This window comes from Bos indicus, chromosome X (genome assembly GCF_029378745.1).
Source record: "Bos indicus isolate NIAB-ARS_2022 breed Sahiwal x Tharparkar chromosome X, NIAB-ARS_B.indTharparkar_mat_pri_1.0, whole genome shotgun sequence".
Classification (NCBI taxonomy): Eukaryota; Metazoa; Chordata; class Mammalia; order Artiodactyla; family Bovidae; genus Bos; species Bos indicus.
This window is the reverse complement of record NC_091789.1, coordinates 86,308,777-86,326,259: the sequence shown is the minus strand read 5'-3', so window position 1 is coordinate 86,326,259 and position 17,483 is coordinate 86,308,777. Positions and strand designations below refer to the sequence as shown.

Below are 17,483 nucleotides of genomic sequence, written 5' to 3'. Positions count from 1 at the left end.
AAATGTAGTGTGAAACATCTTGTGTTCAAACAACACTTATGAGTTGAATATAATTGAAAGAATTAACTGAAAAGAAAAAAAAATTTCTACAGGAAGCTGTATCCTTCAAGACCATTTCAGAATGTTGCTATGGCTTAGTATTGTCATTCTGAACATCAGTTCTTATTAGATTAAAGGTCTTAGTTATTTGAACTTTCTGCTTGCTTGGTTTGGGGATGAATTAAATTTATATGCTTATGAAATTTTGCAGAGAACTTATATTTCTTGAGCGCCTGAGGAATATCTTGCATATACTTTTGTATTATCTTTTATAATCCTTACAACTCTCTAAAGCAAGTAGTAGTATCTTCATTTTGAGGATACAGCCAGGGAAATAAAGTAATTTTCTCCGTGTCAAACAACAGTTAGTAAGTGATAGAACTGGGGCTTGAATGCAGTTCTGTGGTTTACTGTTATCTATCCAATATTCCTGCAAAGGAAAAAGTATTTCCTGGAACAAAGTTCTGCAGAATACAATGTACAGAACGTGGCATGCAAGATGGGGGTGGCAATACTGAAAATAGAAAAGGAAGCTAACATTCACCACATTGATGGATAACCTCTGATGAAGGCAGATAGGTATACACTTCTTGGGAAATAATAAAATTGGGTTCAGTTCAGTTCAGTCACCCAGTCATCTCCGACTCTTTGCAACCCCATGAACCGCAGCACACCAGGCCTCCCTGTCCATCACCAACTCCGGAGTCCACCCAAACCCATGTCCATTGAGTCGGTGATGCCATCCAACCATCTCATTCCCTATCGTCCCCTTCTCCTCCTGCCCTCAGTCTTTCTCAGCATCGGGGTCTTTTCAAATGAGTCAGCTCTTCGCATCAGGTGGCCAAAGTATTGGAGTTTCAGCTTCAATATCAGTCCTTCCAATGAATACCCAGTACTGATCTCCTTTAGGATGGACTGGTTGGATCTTCTTGCAGTGCAAGGGACTCTAAAGAGTCTTCTCCAACACCACAGTTCAAAACCATCAATTCTTCTGTGCTCAGCTTTCTTTATAGTCCAACTCTCACATCCATACATGACCACTGGAAAAACCATAGCCTTGACTAGATGGACCTCTGTTGGCAAAGTAATATCTCTGCTTTTTAATATGCTGTCTAGGTTGGGCATAACTTTCCTTCCAAGGAGTAAGCATCTTTTAATTTCATGGCTGCAGTCACCATCTGCAGTGATTTTCGAGCCCAGAAAAATAAAGTCAGCCAGTTTCCAGTGTTTCCCCATCTATTTGCCTTGAAGTGATGGGACCAGATGCCATGATCTTCGTTTTCTGAACGTTGAGCTTTAAGCCAACTTTTTCACTCTCCTCTTTCACTTTCATCAGGAGGCTCTTTAGTTCTTCTTCACTTTCTGCCATAAGGGTGGTGTCATCTGCATATCTGAGGTTATTGATATTTCTCCCAGCAATCTTGATTCCAGCTTGTGCTTCCTCCAGCCCAGTGTTTCTCATGATGTACTCTGCATAGAAATTAAATAAGCAGGGTGACAATATACAGCCTTAACGTACTCCTTTTCCTATTTGGAACGAGTCTGTTGTTTCATGTCCAGTTATAACTGTTGTTTCCTGACCTGCATATAGGTTTCTCAAGTGGCAGATCAGGTGTTCTGGTATTCCCATCTCTTTCAGAATTTTCCACAGTTTATTGTGATCCACACAGTCAAAGGCTTTGGCATAGTCAATAAAGCAGAAATAGATGTTTTTCTGGAACTCTCTTGCTTTTTCGATGATCCAGCAGATGTTGGCAATTTGATCTCTGGTTCCTCTGCCTCTCCTAAAACCAGCTTGAACATCTGGAAGTTCACGGTTCACATAGTGCTGAAGCCTGGCTTGGAGAATTTTCAGCATTACTTTACTAGCGTGTGAGATGAGTGCAATTGTGCGGTAGTTTGAGCATTCTTTGGCATTGCCTTTCTTTGGGATTGGAATGAAAACGGACCTTTTCCAGTCCTGTGGCCATTTGCTGAGTTTTCCAAATGTGCTGGCATATTGAGTGCAGCACTTTCACAGCATCATCTTTCAGGATTTGAAATAGCTCCACTGGAATTCCATCACCTCCACTATCTTTGTTCATAGTGATGCTTTCTAAGGCCCACTTGACTTCACATTCCAGGATGTCTGGCTCTAGGTGAGTGATCACACCGTCGTGATTATCTGGGTCATGAAGATCTTTTTTGTGCAGTTCTTCTGTGTATTCTTGCCACCTCTTCTTAATATCTTCTGCTTCTGTTAGGTCCCTACCATTTCTGTCCTTTATTGAGCCCATCTTTGCATGAAATTGTGTTAGCTCTTCCTAAAGTAAAATATTGAGCAACACTTTCATCCTAGACAGGTTCTAACATAAACAACCAGAGTGCGCACAAACTGAGCATTGGAAGTCCCCAGTTTGTCTTATTATAAGAAGAATCCAATGTGACTTGATTGATCTCTGTCTCTGATTAAAGACACCATAAGCACAGCAGCAGAATATATAGCCATCTTGGACTATTTTGGGACCCAGTCGAGAGTCATGTTGCATAGGTGTGGTTCTCAATTTAACTGCTCTCTGTGGTTTACCTGGTCAACTGTGGTGGCTGCATTCCTCCCCAGTGAAGGGGAACCAGAGGACCACCCACACACTCTTAGCAAGGCTGAGAAAATTACTTCTGGGAATAACCATCTGTGCTATTGATTGGATTGATCTGCCCACAGGAGGCTAGGATAGCTCTGATTATTTATGTCCCCAGTCCATGGGGTTGCAAAGAGTCAGACGTGAGTGAAGTGACTTAGCATAGAAGTTATGACTTAGCATAACTTAGAAGATGAATTCAATCTGAAGCATGTAGGTTTCAGGAAACAGGAAATGTATTCAAGAAGCAATGTCACAAGATAGTTGGAGACATGGGCTGTGACTTAGAAAGTATGATTCTCCATAAGGGTTGAAGCCCTGGAAATAAATATACTCATGAGAGAGGATATAAGTAGAGAAAAGCAAGAGCATAAAGGCTAACCTTGATATTGATAATAAGATTTCTCTGTTAATCTAGCTTTAATTTTTACAAAGGCCACATGGTTTCAAAATGAAAAAAAAAAAAAAAAAAAAAACTTGACTACTAGAGGCCTCTATGAACGGAAGTGTGCATGTATCTAAAAGGACCTAGAGGTGTAATGTACTTACACACTGAAAAAAAAAAAACCTTTAATTGAAGCTCTGCAGCAAAGGTTATCATGCTTTAAGTTGTGTCAACATGTACCGTACAATTAGAGGGACCATCCTATGAAGAGGGCTTGAACACAGGGATAAAGGGTAATGACAAATGCACGTCTTACTTTGTTGGGAAGCATAAACAGTAGAGTTACTATAATAACCATTTCTGGTTTCATTTAACATTTTTATGTATGGTCTGGGTGAGATTTTGCAGTGAAATGTCTAAGTTCTCAGATGATGAATCATTTAGTCCAAACACCCATTCAAAGCTCTCCTATTTGCTGACTGTGTGACCCCTGACAAGTTACTTAACCTCTCCTGTCCTATTTCCTCAACTCTAAAATAATGAAATTGGATACAAACGTCTTAGCTAGGAATTCTATAACTTAGCTTAACTCAGCTCCCTTCTGTATGTCTACAATGAAAACAACACATAATCAAGTTCTTTGGTTGATTAGAGCAACATTACAGAGTGACGATTATGGGGTCAAGGACCAGAGTAAGCAATTGTCAGAATTATTCACTATACAGAGTTCATTGTAACCAGATTGGCAAAGCACTGTTTCTGCCAGCCATCTGCTGGATCATAAAAATAGCTTTGTTATACAGGACTATCCTTTATAATTGGATTTAACCTGTATCACAGATTTCTTCAGCAATAAATTTATAAATCTCACAGCATTTTAGAGCCAAGGCTCACAAAATTTTAGAGTAAGAGGTCACCTAGTCCTTGTCTATATTTGGCAGAAGGAGAGAGAAATGCAGACAGGTGAAGTGCTTTGCCCAAGGTCAGACAGCTAATAAGTCATAGAACTATATCTCTGGACAACTAGTCCAGTTCTTTTCTTATACTTGGTTCCTAAAGCAGTCCGAAATATAGTCATTTGAATCCTCAGGCCAGACCTAGTTTGAAGCTATTTTGGCAGGCCTGTCAGACACAGATGTGGCTAGATAATAATGGTGATAAGAAATGAATGTGATGATTATAGCTGCTATTTCTTGAGTACCTATATGTTCGAGGCATTGTGCTAAGTACTGTGCATTATCTCACTTAATCCTCCTTACATTTTTTTTTTGAGGTAGATATTATAGTCCCAGTTTTCATAAATGAAAACATTCAAAAGTGGAGTAACTTGCTCAAGGTCACACAGGTACTGAACGTTAGAACTAAAATTCCAACCCAGTTCTGAAAGAATAACAAAGCTCAAGCTTTTTCCACAACCTTAGTATTTACCAAACACTATAATCCAGAACATTAATTCAACAAGAGATAGGTATTTTCAGAAAAAGTTCTGTGGCCAAATGCTGCATTGCATATCCCATTTTGGAGAGTCACTCTTCTCATTTGTGTATTCAAAGATGTAAGAACTCTTCAGTGAAGGAACCTGTTTATTTTCCCTTGACCCTATGTTTCCCAAACTCTTTTTGTCCAAAATATCCTTTTTCTAAGGACATCTGTTAATATCACACAGGACCTGGCACTGCCTGGAATGTAGTGTAAAACACTGCCCTAGAACACAGTTCATTCCATGCATCTTTCTAATTCTCTTCAGAGACTCTTTGCTCTTAGGCCTGGCTTTTTCATCCTAACCACTAAAGTGACCAAAGACTTGATGTTGCAAAATATTTCTTTAGCAAGAATACACGCTTGTCACTTTGGGAACATCTCTGGTGACCTGCAGGAACCTATACTTCATGGAGCTTGAGAGACCATTAAGAGTCTGAAATGTCAGCAGTTAGTGGGACTGTTTTTGTGTTGCCTGACTACAGTAATATTTTCATAGTTTTGACAATATTTTCAAGTCTTTCCTAAACCAAACCAGAACTGAGCTAGAAAAGTTTCATAGTTGATCATAACTTAAGTCATGTTTGTGGAGCCTGAGGCCCCAGGCATGAGCCCCTACTGCAAGGGCTAGAGAGGAAATCCTTGGATGAAGAATGTAAGCCTTCTCACATCGGAAATACTTTAGAGATTGGGATGTGATGGGGTGGGGTGGGAATCAACTTGCACAGCTCTACCTTTTCTTGCCTTTTTGTCATGCTTAGAGCAGATGTTGAAACTGAAATTTGGGCTCTAAACATGGGCATTCCATGTGGTTCTCATTCAAAATTCTCACTCTTCTGTGAAGCTAATGGCTTCCATCTTCTTCAAACATATTGAACTTCCCACACGTATTTGGGCATTCTCTCTGTTTACAATTCTTATGGTGTGAGATAGAACATGAGGTAAACTCTTAAGGTTACAAGATTTGAAGATACAGACTATGTTGAAGGTTGTTTTTCTTTTTCTTTTTTTTTTCTTAATAAAAATTTCCAATCCTCATCTGCCAGCCATTATCCTTACTTTCCTCTTTATTGCTTATCACTGAAGAAATGTTGGCCATGTCCAGTTGTCTGATATAATTCTCTATATAAAGTGAGGGAGCATGAAAGTGGGGAGCCTACTACCTATATAACCAAAGAATAAGTGAAATTAAATTAACATTTATTGAGAACCTCCAATGAGCACACCACTTTCACTTATTTAGGCTGCAAAACAACTGTGTAAATTGATGGGCAATTTTTGATGTTATTGGTATACTTAGCAGATTATGATTCAGTAAAAAGTACAATGAACTTGGAGTCAGAGGACTCTCTGTTCACATCCCAAGTTTACCTTTTCCTATAGTCATTCATTTATTCTTTCAGCAAACATTGTACTGAGCACCTACTATAAAATACATTAGGTACTGGAGATACAGAGATGAATAAGACATAGCCCTTGCCCTCAAGGAGTTAATAATTTAGTAAGTTAAACAATACATGATCAGAAAACTGTAATTTTATAGATGTAATAGTTTATTATGGGAATACAAAGAATTTGTGGCCTGAGCTGAGTCTTAACAAATGAGCAGGCATTGAGAAAAGGGTGAAATGAAGAAGTGCAGAAGGTACGGCATGAAGGAAGGTACAGAGACAAGAGGGAAGCGGAGTAGTACAGAGGATATAGAGCCAGGGCTTGAAGATCCATGTTGAACTATGTGCAGTTTAGTGTTGCTTTTAAACTTGTGGATATTTTATAAAAATGTTTGTAGTTAATAGACTATGTTTTAGAGCAGTTTTAGGTTTATAGGAACATTTAGCAGAAACAGTTCCCATATACTCTCTTTCCCCCAACCCTTGGCAACCACTTATCTTTTAATTAATTGTCTCCACAGTTTTGTCTTTTCCAGAATGTCATACAGTTGGAATCATGCAGTAGGTAGCTTTTTCAGGCTGGCCTCTTTCACTTAGCAATGTGCACTTAAAGTTCCTCCATGTCTTTGTGTGGCTTTATAGCTTATTTCTTTTTACTGCTAAATAATATTCCACTGTATGGAGGGACCACAGTTTGTTTATCCATTCACCTATTAAATGATATTTTAGTTGCTTCCCAGTTTTGGAATCATGGATAAAGCTGCTATAAACATTCATATGCAGGTTTTGTTTGAATATAAGTTTCAACAATTTTGAGCAAACCTAGAAGTGTGGTTACTGGGTTGTGTACAAGTGTTAACTTGCTCAGTTGTGTTCAACTCTTTGCAAGTCTATGGACTGTAGCCCACCAGGCTCCTCTGTCCATAGGATTCTCCAGGCAAGAATACTGGAGTGGATAGCCATTCCCTTTTTCAGGGGATCTTCCCAACCCAGGGATCCAACCTTGGTCTCCTGCATTCCAGGCAGATTCTCTACTGTCTGAGTCACCAGGGATGCCCCACTGGATTGTGTGGTAAGACTATTTTAACTTTGTAAGAAATTGCCAAACTTTCTTTCAGGGTGCCTATACTATTTTGCATTCCCACCTGCACTGAATGAGATTCCTGTTGCCCTACATCCCTGTCAGCATTTAGTATTGTCAGTGTTTTGTATTTTAGCAGTTCTAGTAGATGTGCAGTGCTAGCTCATTGGCTTGATTTGCATTTCCCAAATGACTTTTGCTGTTGGGATCATATGCTTATTTGTAATCTATATATCTTCTTTGGTGAGGTGTCTGTTTCAATCTTTTACCAATTTCTTAATTGGATTATTTTCTGATTGTTGTTTTAAGTGTTCTTTTTATATATTGAATACCAGTCCTTTACCAGATATGTGTTTTGCAAATATTTTCTCCCAGTCTGTGGCTTGTCTTTTGATTAACTTAAGAGGGTCTTTCTCAGAGCAGAAGTTTTTAATTTTAATTAAGTCCAACTTCATAATTTGTTTCTTTCATGGATTGTGCTTTTAGAGTGCTGCCTAAAAATCCAATGCCAAACCCAAGGTCAAGTAGACTTTTTCATATGTTATTTTCTAGGAGATTTGTTTTGTTCTGTTTCAGAATAAGAAACTTGAGAATTTCTGTAGTTGACTGCCTTTTTCCTGCTGTGCCACTCACTTTGAATCTGTATTACCTCAACTCCTCAGAGAGAAACAAGGACAGGGAGTCCTCATTTAGAAAACATTTCCTAATTTTACATTTTTAAAGTTAATATTTAAAAATAAAACCCTTCTTCAACCCCCAACTGCTAACACCATCATGAATAATTTTATTTAATACAAGTTAAGTTTATAAATAAATGTGTTCTTTTTCCTCAAAAATCACTTAAGCAACTTTACAAGAATCATTGTTTAAAAAATTTACCTAGAGAAATTAAAGTACCATTTTCCCCCTAACACAGATGGTGCTCAAGGATTCACATATCAAGGTCGTTTGCTTAGAGCATCACCTTTTAGTTGTTCTGTTAGCAGGTGGGCTTTGGGTCTTCTTAATCACTCTTTTCTTCTCCTTGAGAATGTCTGTACTCTGGTTTCAGTTCCCATGTGTCTTTGTGGATCCCTTTTACATCTTGAATACCAATTTCTTTTAAGATTTCCTTCAGGTACAACACAGGCTGTTTTGTGGTGTCCTCCAAGTCCTTAAGATTATAATATTGATGTTTCTCAAAAGCCAAAACCAGCTTGTCTAAAATGTGTTGTTTATCAGTTCAAACTTGTTTTCCATCTTCTTCTTTTTCCTTTTATATTCTATATTGTATTGATGATTAGCAACAGGTTTGTAATTGGTTGTCACAACTTTGTCCAGGTGCTGTGGTAGCCTTACAGAATTGGAAGATTCTTCTATTTGTAATCTCTTGAATCGCTGGTAGTTTTCACTGGCAGCGGGTCAGCATTCAGCTCTTTGTACCACTATTCCTTCCAGTGAAAGCTTATCTGATGAGCTCTGAGTAAACCCTGTTAATGTCTGTCCTCTAACACTTTGCAAGATAAATTCATGTTCTCTAGAGCACTGACTGAAGCTATTTTTCTGCCAATATCATAAGTATTTGCAAGATCCTCTTTCAAAGTAAATAACACCTTGGTCCTTCCTTGATTTTTGGAAATCCACAGTTTTCCAACTTCACTTCTTTCAGGGGCCTTAGCCCATTGCAGTGACAGATATCAAAGAACCCTGACCCGCCACATTCTGGTGTTCTGTTTGGCGCCTGTCACGTCAAGTTCCCTGCTTTCAGCCATGGATCTGTTGCCAGCAAAGGTGTGCGGGTCAAAGTAGCGGGCCCCAGGAGCTGGAGGTTATGGGGCAAAGGGCCAGAGCAGAAAGCAAAATTGGCTGGAGGCTGACTGTGAAGAGCTGGGGTTCACATGCTGGGATGCTGGAAGCCAGGGGACTTCCAGGAGTTTTAGAGTTCTGTGTTTTACACTCAGTTCTATGATCCATTTTGAGTTTATTTTTGTGGAAGGTATAAGGACAGTGTCTGGATGCTTTTTTTTTTTTTTTCTTTCATGAGCTGTCCAGTTGTTTCAGCACCATTTGTTGAAAAAACTATTCTTTCTCCACTGGATTGCTTTGTTCCTTTGTCAAAAATCAGTTGACTATATTTGTTTAGTTTGGGTCAACTCCTGTGCTCTCTATTCTGGCCCATTAACCTGTATGTCTGTTGTTCCACCAATACCAACACAATCATGATTGCCATATCTTTATGCTAAATTTTGTATCAGGTAGTTTTGGCCCTCCAACTTTGTTCTTATACTTGAATATTGTGAGTCTTTTTCCTTTGTGCATAAAATACAAAGTCAGGGTTTTTTTACATCCACAAAATAATTTGCTGGGATTTTGACTGGGATTGCATTGAGTCCATAGATAAGTTGAAAAGAAATGACATCTTAACAGTATCAAGTCTTCCTGTTCATGAACATGGAATATCCTTCCATTTATTTAGGATTTTATTTCTTTCATCAGAGTTTTATAGTTTTCCCTCATATAAATCTTACACATATTCTGTTTGATTTGTGCATAAGTATTTCTTCTTTTTTGGTGCTAAAGTGTTTTTTTTTTTTTAATTTCAAATTCCAGTTGTTCATTGTTAGTATAGGAAAACAATTAACTTTTGTATATTGGGTTTGTATCTCACAGCTTTATTATACTTGCTTATTAATTCCAGGAGCATTTTTTTGTCAATGCGCTGGGATTTTTTTTACATAGAAAATCACAACATCTACAAACAAAGACAATATTATTTCTTTTTTCCCAATCTGTGTGCCTTCTCTTTTCTTATTTTTAACTATTAATTTTATATTGAAGTATAGGCAATTAACAATGTTGTGATAGTTTCAGGTGGAACAGCAAAGGGACTCAGCCATACATAAACATGTATCCATGCTCCCTCAAACTCCCCTCCCATCCAGGCTGCCACATAACATTGAGCTGATTTCCCTGTGCTCTATAGTAGATCCTTGTTGGTTATCCATTTTAAATACAGCAGTGTGTACACATCCATTCCAAACTCCCTAACTATCCCTTCCCCCAACCCTTCCCCACTGAAAACCATAAGTTCTTTCTCTAATTCTGTGATTCTGTTTCTGTTTTGTAAGTTCAGTTCAGTTCAGTCACTCAGTCGTGTCTTACTCTTTGCGACCCCATGGACTGCAGTACGCCAGGCTTCCCTGTCCATCACCAACTCCTGGAGCTTGCCCAAACTCATGTGCATTGAGTCAGTGATGCCATCCAACCATCTCATCCTCCATCGTCCCTCCTCCTGCCTTCGATCTTTCCCAGCATCAAGGTCTTTCCCAATAAGTTAGTTCTTTGCATCAGGTGGCCAAAGTACCAGAGTTTCAGCTTCAGCATCAGTCCTTCCAGTGAATATTCAGGACTGATTTCCTTTAGGATTGACTGGTTTGATCTCCTTGCAGTCCAAGGGACTCTCAAGAGTCTTCTCCAGCACCACAGTTCAAAAGCATCAATTCTTCAGTGCTCAGCTTTCTTTATAGTCCAACTCTCACAATTATACATAACTACTTGAAAAACCATAGCTTTGATTGGTAAGTAAGTTCATTTGTATAATTTCTTTTTAGATTCTGCATGTAAGAGATGTCATATATTTCTCCTTCTCTGTCTGACTTCACTTAGTAAGACAATCTCTAGGTCTGTCCATGTTGGTGCAAGAGGTATTATTTCATTCTTCTCAATGGCTGGGTTATTATTCCATTGTATATGTGTATCACGTCTTCTTTATCCATTCCTTTGTCAGTGGATATTTAGGATGCTTCCATGTCTTGGCTATTGTAAACAGTGCTGCAGTGAATATTGGGGTGCATATATCTTTTTGATTTATGTTTTCTCCAGACATATGCCCAGGAGTGGGATTGCAGAGTCTTGTAGTAGCTGTATTTTTAGTTTTTTAAGGAACCTCCTGTTCTTCATAGTTGTACCAATTTACATTCCCACCAACACTATAGGAGGATTTCCTTCTCTTCACACCCTCTCTAGCATTTATTGTTTGTGGACATGTTTTATGATAACCATTTGGACTGGTGTGAGGTGATGTCTCTTAGTTTTGATTTGCATTTCTCTAATAATTGAATACTTGGATGCAATCTCAAAAATGACAGAATGATCTCTGTTGGTTTCCAAGGCAAACCATTCAGTATCACAGTAATCCAAGTCTATGCCCCAACCAGTAATGCAGAAGAAGCTGAAGTTGAACGGTTCTATGAAGACCTACAAGACTTGCTAGAACTAACACCCAAAAAAGATGTCCTTTTTATTATAGGGGACTGGAATGCAAAAGTAGGAAGTCAAGAAACACCTGGAGTAACAGGCAAATTTGGCCTTGGAATACAGAATGAAGCAGGGCAAAGGCAAACAGAGTTCTGCCAAGAAAACGCACTGGTCATAGCAAACACCCTCTTCCATTAAGACAGGAGAAGGCTCTACACATGGACATCACCAGATGGTCAACACCAAAATCAGGTTGATTACATTCTTTGCAGGCAAAGATGGAGAAGCTCTATACAGTCAGCAAAAACAAGACCGGGAGCTGACTGTGACTCAGATCATGAACTCCTTATTGCCAAATTCAGACTGAAATTGAAAAAAATGGGGAAAACCACTAGACCATTCAGGTATGACTTAAATCAAATCCCTTATGATTATACAGTGGAAGTGAGAAAAAGATTTAAGGGACTAGATCTGATAGATAGAGTGCCTGATGAACTATGGATGGAGGTTCATGACATTCTACAGGAGACAGGGATCAAGACCATCGCCATGGAAAAGAAATGCAAAAAAGCAAAATGGCTGTCTGGGGAGGCCTTACAAATAGCTGTGAAAAGAAGAGAAGCAAAAAGCAAAGGAGAAAAGGAAAGATATACCCACTTGAATGCAGAGTTCCAAAGAATAGCAAGGAGAGATAAGAAAGCCTTCCTCAGTGTTCAGTGCAAAGAAATAGAGGAAAACAACAGAATGGGAAAGACTAGAGATCTCTTCAAGAAAATCAGAGATACCAAAGGAACATTTCATGCAAAGATGGGCATAATAAAAGGCATAAATGGTATGGACCTAACAGAAGCAGAAGATATTAAGAGGCGGTGGCAAGAATACACAGAAGAACTGTACAAAAAGATCTTCACGACCCAGATAATCACAAAGATGTGAACACCCACCCTCACCTAGAGCCAGACATCCTGGAATGTGAAGTCAAGTGGCCCTTAGGAAGCATCACTATGAACAAAGCTAGTGGAGGTGATGGAATTCCAGTTGAGCTATTTCAAATTCTAAAAGCTGATGCTGTAAAAGTGCTGCACTCAATAGGTCAGCAAATTTGGAAAACTCAGCAGTGGCCACAGGACTGGAAAAGGTCAGTTTTCATTCCAATCCCAAAGAAAGGCAATGCCAAAGAATGCTCAAACCACCACACAATTGTACTCATCTCACATGCTAGTAAAGTAATGCTCAAAATTCTCCAAGCCACGCTTCAGCAATATGTGAACCATGAACTTCCTGATGTTCAAGCTGGTTTTAGAAAAGGCAGAGGAACCAGAGATCAAATTGCCAACATCCGCTGGATCATCAAAAAAGCAAGAGAGTTCCAGAAAAGCATATATTTCTGCTTTATTGACTATGCCAAAGCCTTTGACTGTGTGGATCACAATAAACTGTGGAAAATTCTGAAAGAGATGGGAATACCAGTCCACCTGACCTGCCACTTGAGAAACCTATATGCAGGTCAGGAAGCAACAGTTAGAACTGGACATGGAACAACAGACTTGTTCCAAATGGGAAAAGGAGTAGGTCAAGGCTGTATATTGTCACCCTGCTTATTTAACTTCTATGCAGAGTACATCATGAGAAACGCTGGGCTGGAGGAAGCACAAGCTGGAATCAAGATTGCTGGGAGAAATATCAATAACCTCAGATATGCAGATGACACCACCCTTATGGCAGAAAGTGAAGAGGAACTAAAAAGCCGCTTGATGAAGGTGAAAGAGGAGAGTGAAAAAGTTGGCTTAAAGCTCAACATTCAGAAAACGAAGATCATGGCATCTGGTCCCATCACTTCATGGCAAATAGATGGGGAAACAGTGGCTGACTATTTTTCTGGGCTCCAAAATCACTGCAGATGGTGATTGCAGCCATTAAATTAAAAGACGCTTACTCCTTGGAAGGAAATTTATGACCAACCTAGACAGCATATTCTAAAGCAGAGACATTACTTTGCCAACAAAGGTCCATCTAGTCAAGGCTATGGTTTTTCCAGTAGTCATGTATGGATGTGAGAGTTGAACTGTAAAGAAAACTTTTGAACTGTGGTGTTACAGAAGAATTGATGCTTTTGAACTGTGGTGTTGGAGAAGACTCTTGAGAGTCCCTTGGACTGCAAGGAGACCCAACCAGTCCATCCTAAAGGAGATCAGTCCTGGGTGTTCATTGGAGGGACTGATGTTGGAGGGACTGATGTTGGAGCTGAAACTCCAATACTTTGGCCACCTTATGCGGAGAGCTGAGTCGTTGGAAAAGACCCTGATGCTGGGAAAGATTGAGGGCAGGAGGAGAAGGGGATGACAGAAGATGAGATGTTTGGATTGCATCACTGACACAATGGACATGGGTTTGGGTGAACTCCGGGAGTTGGTGATGGACAGGGAGGCCTGGCATGCTACGGTTCATGGGGTCACAATGAGTCAGACATGACTGAGCAGCTGAACTGAACTGAATAATTAGCGATGTTGAGCATGTTTTCACGTGCCTGTTGTATGCCTTTCTTTCTTGTCTTACCTTATTGCATTAGCTGGGAGCTCCAGTGTGATGTCAAATAGGAGTGGTCAGATGGGACATCCTTACCTCATTCTCAGTCATAGAGTGAAATCATCTAGTTTCTCAGCATAAGTATGATATTAGCTATAGATTTTTGTAGATTTTTTAATCAAATTGATCAAGTCTTTCTCTTCTCCTAATTTGACAGGAGCTCTCATCATGAATGGATCTTGGATTTTATCAAATGATTCTTCTGCATCTATTGATAGTGATCATATGGTTTTTCTTCTTAAGCATGTCACTGTATGATGGATTAAGTTAGTTTTTTAATATTAAATCAGCCTTGTGTACTAGAAATAAATACCACTTAGTTGTGCTGTATAATTTTTGTAACATTGTTGAATTTGACTTGCTAATATTTTGTTGAGGATTTTTGCAACTATTTTCAATGAGATGTTGGTCTGTAGTTTTCCTTTCTTTTAATATATTTGACTTTGGTATTAGGATAATTCTAGCTTCATGGAATGAGCTAGAAAGTGTTCCGTCTGGTTCTATTTTCTGCAAGAGGTTGTAGAGAATTGTTATAATTTCTTCCCTAAATGGTAAAATTCATCAGTGAAACCATCTGGGCCTGGTACTTTCTGTTTTAAAAGGTTATTAATTGTTGATTCAATTTCTTTAATATATATAGGCCTATTCAGATTATATAGTCAATTTCTTTAATATATATAGATGTGTTATCATTTCAGATTATATGTTTCTCCTTATATGAGTCTTGATAGATTATATCTTTCAAATAATTAGCCAGTTTCATCTAAGTTATCAAATTTGTGAGCAGTTTGTTCATGGTATTATTTTATTATCCTTTTAATGTACATTAGATCAGTAGTAATGGCCCTTCTTTCCTTTCTGATATTAGTAATTTGTGTTTTTTTCTCTCCCTTTCTTGGTTAGCCTAGGTAAGGGTTTATCAATATTATTCATCTTTTCAAAGAACCAGCTTTTGGTTTCATTGATCTTTTTTTTCATTGCTTTCTTGTTTTCAATTTCATTTCTTTTACTTTGATTTTTATTTTTCTTCTCTTGGGCTTACTCTGAATTCAAATTGCTCTTCTTTTTCTAGTTTCCTGAGGTGGAATCTTAGATTAAATATTTTCCAAAATCGTTTAGATCTTTTTTCCTATTGTAATTCATGTGATTTTCCAACCACTTTCTGTTACTGATCTCTAGTTTAATTCCATTGTAATAAGAGAGTACAATCAATATGATAACTATGCTTTTAAATTTGCTAAGGTATGTTTTATGACACATAATGTTTATCTCAGTGAATGTTCTATGTGAACTTAAGAAGAGTATATCCTGCTATTGTTGGATGAAGTATTCTATAAATGTCAGTTAGATACTAGTTGATTAATGGTGCTATTCAGCTCAGTATATCCTTACCAATTTTATCCTGCTGGATATTTCACTTACTTATCAAGGGATGGTGAAGCCTCCAACTATAATAGTGGAGTCATCAGATTTTGCCATAAGATAAAAGGATCTTATGTCACAGAAAATTGACCCCTCTACCACTATATAATCCCTGATAATTTACCTTCCTCTGAAGTCAACTTTGTCTGAAATTAGCTTTCTTTTGATTAGTGTTAGCATCGTATATCTTTCACCATCCCTTTACTTTTAATCTGTCTTTGTCTTATAGTTAGTGTTTATTTCTTACAGAAATAGTTGGTTATTGGATTTTTATCTACTTTGACAGTTTCTATCTGTTAACCGATATATTTATTCCATTCAAAGTGATTATTGAAGGACTTCCCTGGTGGTCCAATGGATAAGACTTTGGGCTCCCAATGCAGTGGGCTTAGGTTTGATCCCTGTTCAGAGAACTATATCTGACATGCTGCAGCTAAGAGTTTGCATGCTGCAACTAAAGATGCTGCATACTGCAGTTAAAGATCTAGCATGGCAAAGTGAAGACTGAAGACCTCAGGTACTGCAACTAAGACCCAGTGCAGCCAAATAAATAAGTAAATAAGAGGAGAGAACTGAAGAAATGTTTTTTTTTAATTAATTATTGATAAGTGTATGCCCCAACCAGTAACGCTGAAGAAGCTGAAGTTGAATGGTTCTATGAAGACCTACAAGACCTTTTAGAACTAACACCCAAAAAAAATGTCCTTTCCATTATAGGGGACTGGAATGCAAAAGTAGGAAGTCAAGAAACACCTGGAGTAACAGGCAAATTTGGCCTTGGAATACAGAATGAAGCAGGGCAAAGGCTAATAGAGTTCTGCCAAGAGAACATACTGGTCATAGCAAACACCCTATTCCAACAACACAAGAGAAGACTCTACACATGGACATCACCAGATGGTCAACACCAAAATCAGATTGATTATATTCTTTGCAGCCAAAAATGGAGAAGCTCTATACAGTCAGCAAAAACAAGACCAGGAGCTAACTGTGGCTCAGATCATGAACTCCTTATTGCCAAATTTAGACTTAAATTGAAGAAAGTAGGGAAAACCACTAGACCATTCAGGTATGACCTAAATAAAATCCCTTATGATTATACAGTGGAAGTGAAAAATAGATTTAAAGGACTAGATCTGATAGATAGAGTGCCTGATGAACTATGGACTGAGGTTCGTGACATTGTACAGGAGACAGGGATCAGGACTATCCCCATGGAAAAGAAATGCAAAAAAGCAAAATGGCTTTCTGGGGAGGCCTTACAAATAGCTGGGAAAAGAAGAGAAGCGAGAAGCAAAGGAGAAAAGGAAAGATATCAGCATCTGAATGCAGATTTCCAAAGAATAGCAAGGAGAGATAAGAAAGCCTTCCTCAGTGATCAATGCAGAGAAATAGAGGAAAACAACAGAATGGGAAAGACTAGAGATATCTTCAAGAAAATGAGAGATACCAAGGGAACATTTCATGCAAAGATGGGCTCGATATAGGACAGAGATGGTGTGGACCTAACAGAAGCAGAAGATATTAAGAGGAGGTGGCAAGAATACACAAAAGAACTGTACAAAAAAGAGCTTCATGACCCAGATAATCACGATGGTGTGAACACTCACCTAGAGCCAGACATCCTTAAATGTGAATGTAAGTGGGCCTTAGGAAGCTTCACTACGAACAAAGCTAGTGGAGGTGATGGAATTCCAGTTGAGTTATTTCAAATCCTGAAAGATGATGCTGTGAAAGTGCTGTGCTCAATATGCCAGCAAATTTGGAAAACTCAGCAGTGTCCACAGGACTGGAAAAGGTCAGTTTTCATTCCAATCCCAAAGAAAGGCAATGCCAAAGAATGTTCATAAGTTCAGTCAGTTCAGTTGAGTCGCTCAGTTGTGTCCGACTCTTTGTGACCCCATGAATCGCAGCATGCCACGCCACCAACTCCCAAAGTTCACTCAAACTCACGTCCATCAAGTTGGTGATGCCATCCAGCCATCTCATCCTCTGTTGTCCCCTTCTCCTCCTGCCCCCAATCCCACCCAGCGTCAGAGTCTTTTCCAATGAGTCAACTCTTCACATCAAGTGGCCAATGTACTGGAGCTTCAGCTTTAGCATCATTCCTTCCAAAGAAATTCCAGGGCTGATATCCTTCAGAATGGACTGGTTGGATCTCCTTGCGTCCAAGGGACTCTCAGGAGTCTTCTCCAACACCACAGTTCAAAAGCATCAATTCTTTGGCGCTCAGCCTTCTTCACAGT

General features: G+C 38.8%; 1 protein-coding gene and 1 pseudogene across 4 annotated transcripts in view; one reads left to right on the top strand and one right to left on the bottom strand.

The window, feature by feature from the left end:
• Positions 1-17,483, top strand: part of EDA (ectodysplasin A) — a 397,326-nt gene that overhangs the window by 349,458 nt on the left and 30,385 nt on the right. The window lies entirely within an intron of this gene.
• On the bottom strand, positions 7,997-8,744 carry LOC139180877 (general transcription factor IIF subunit 2 pseudogene; annotated as a pseudogene).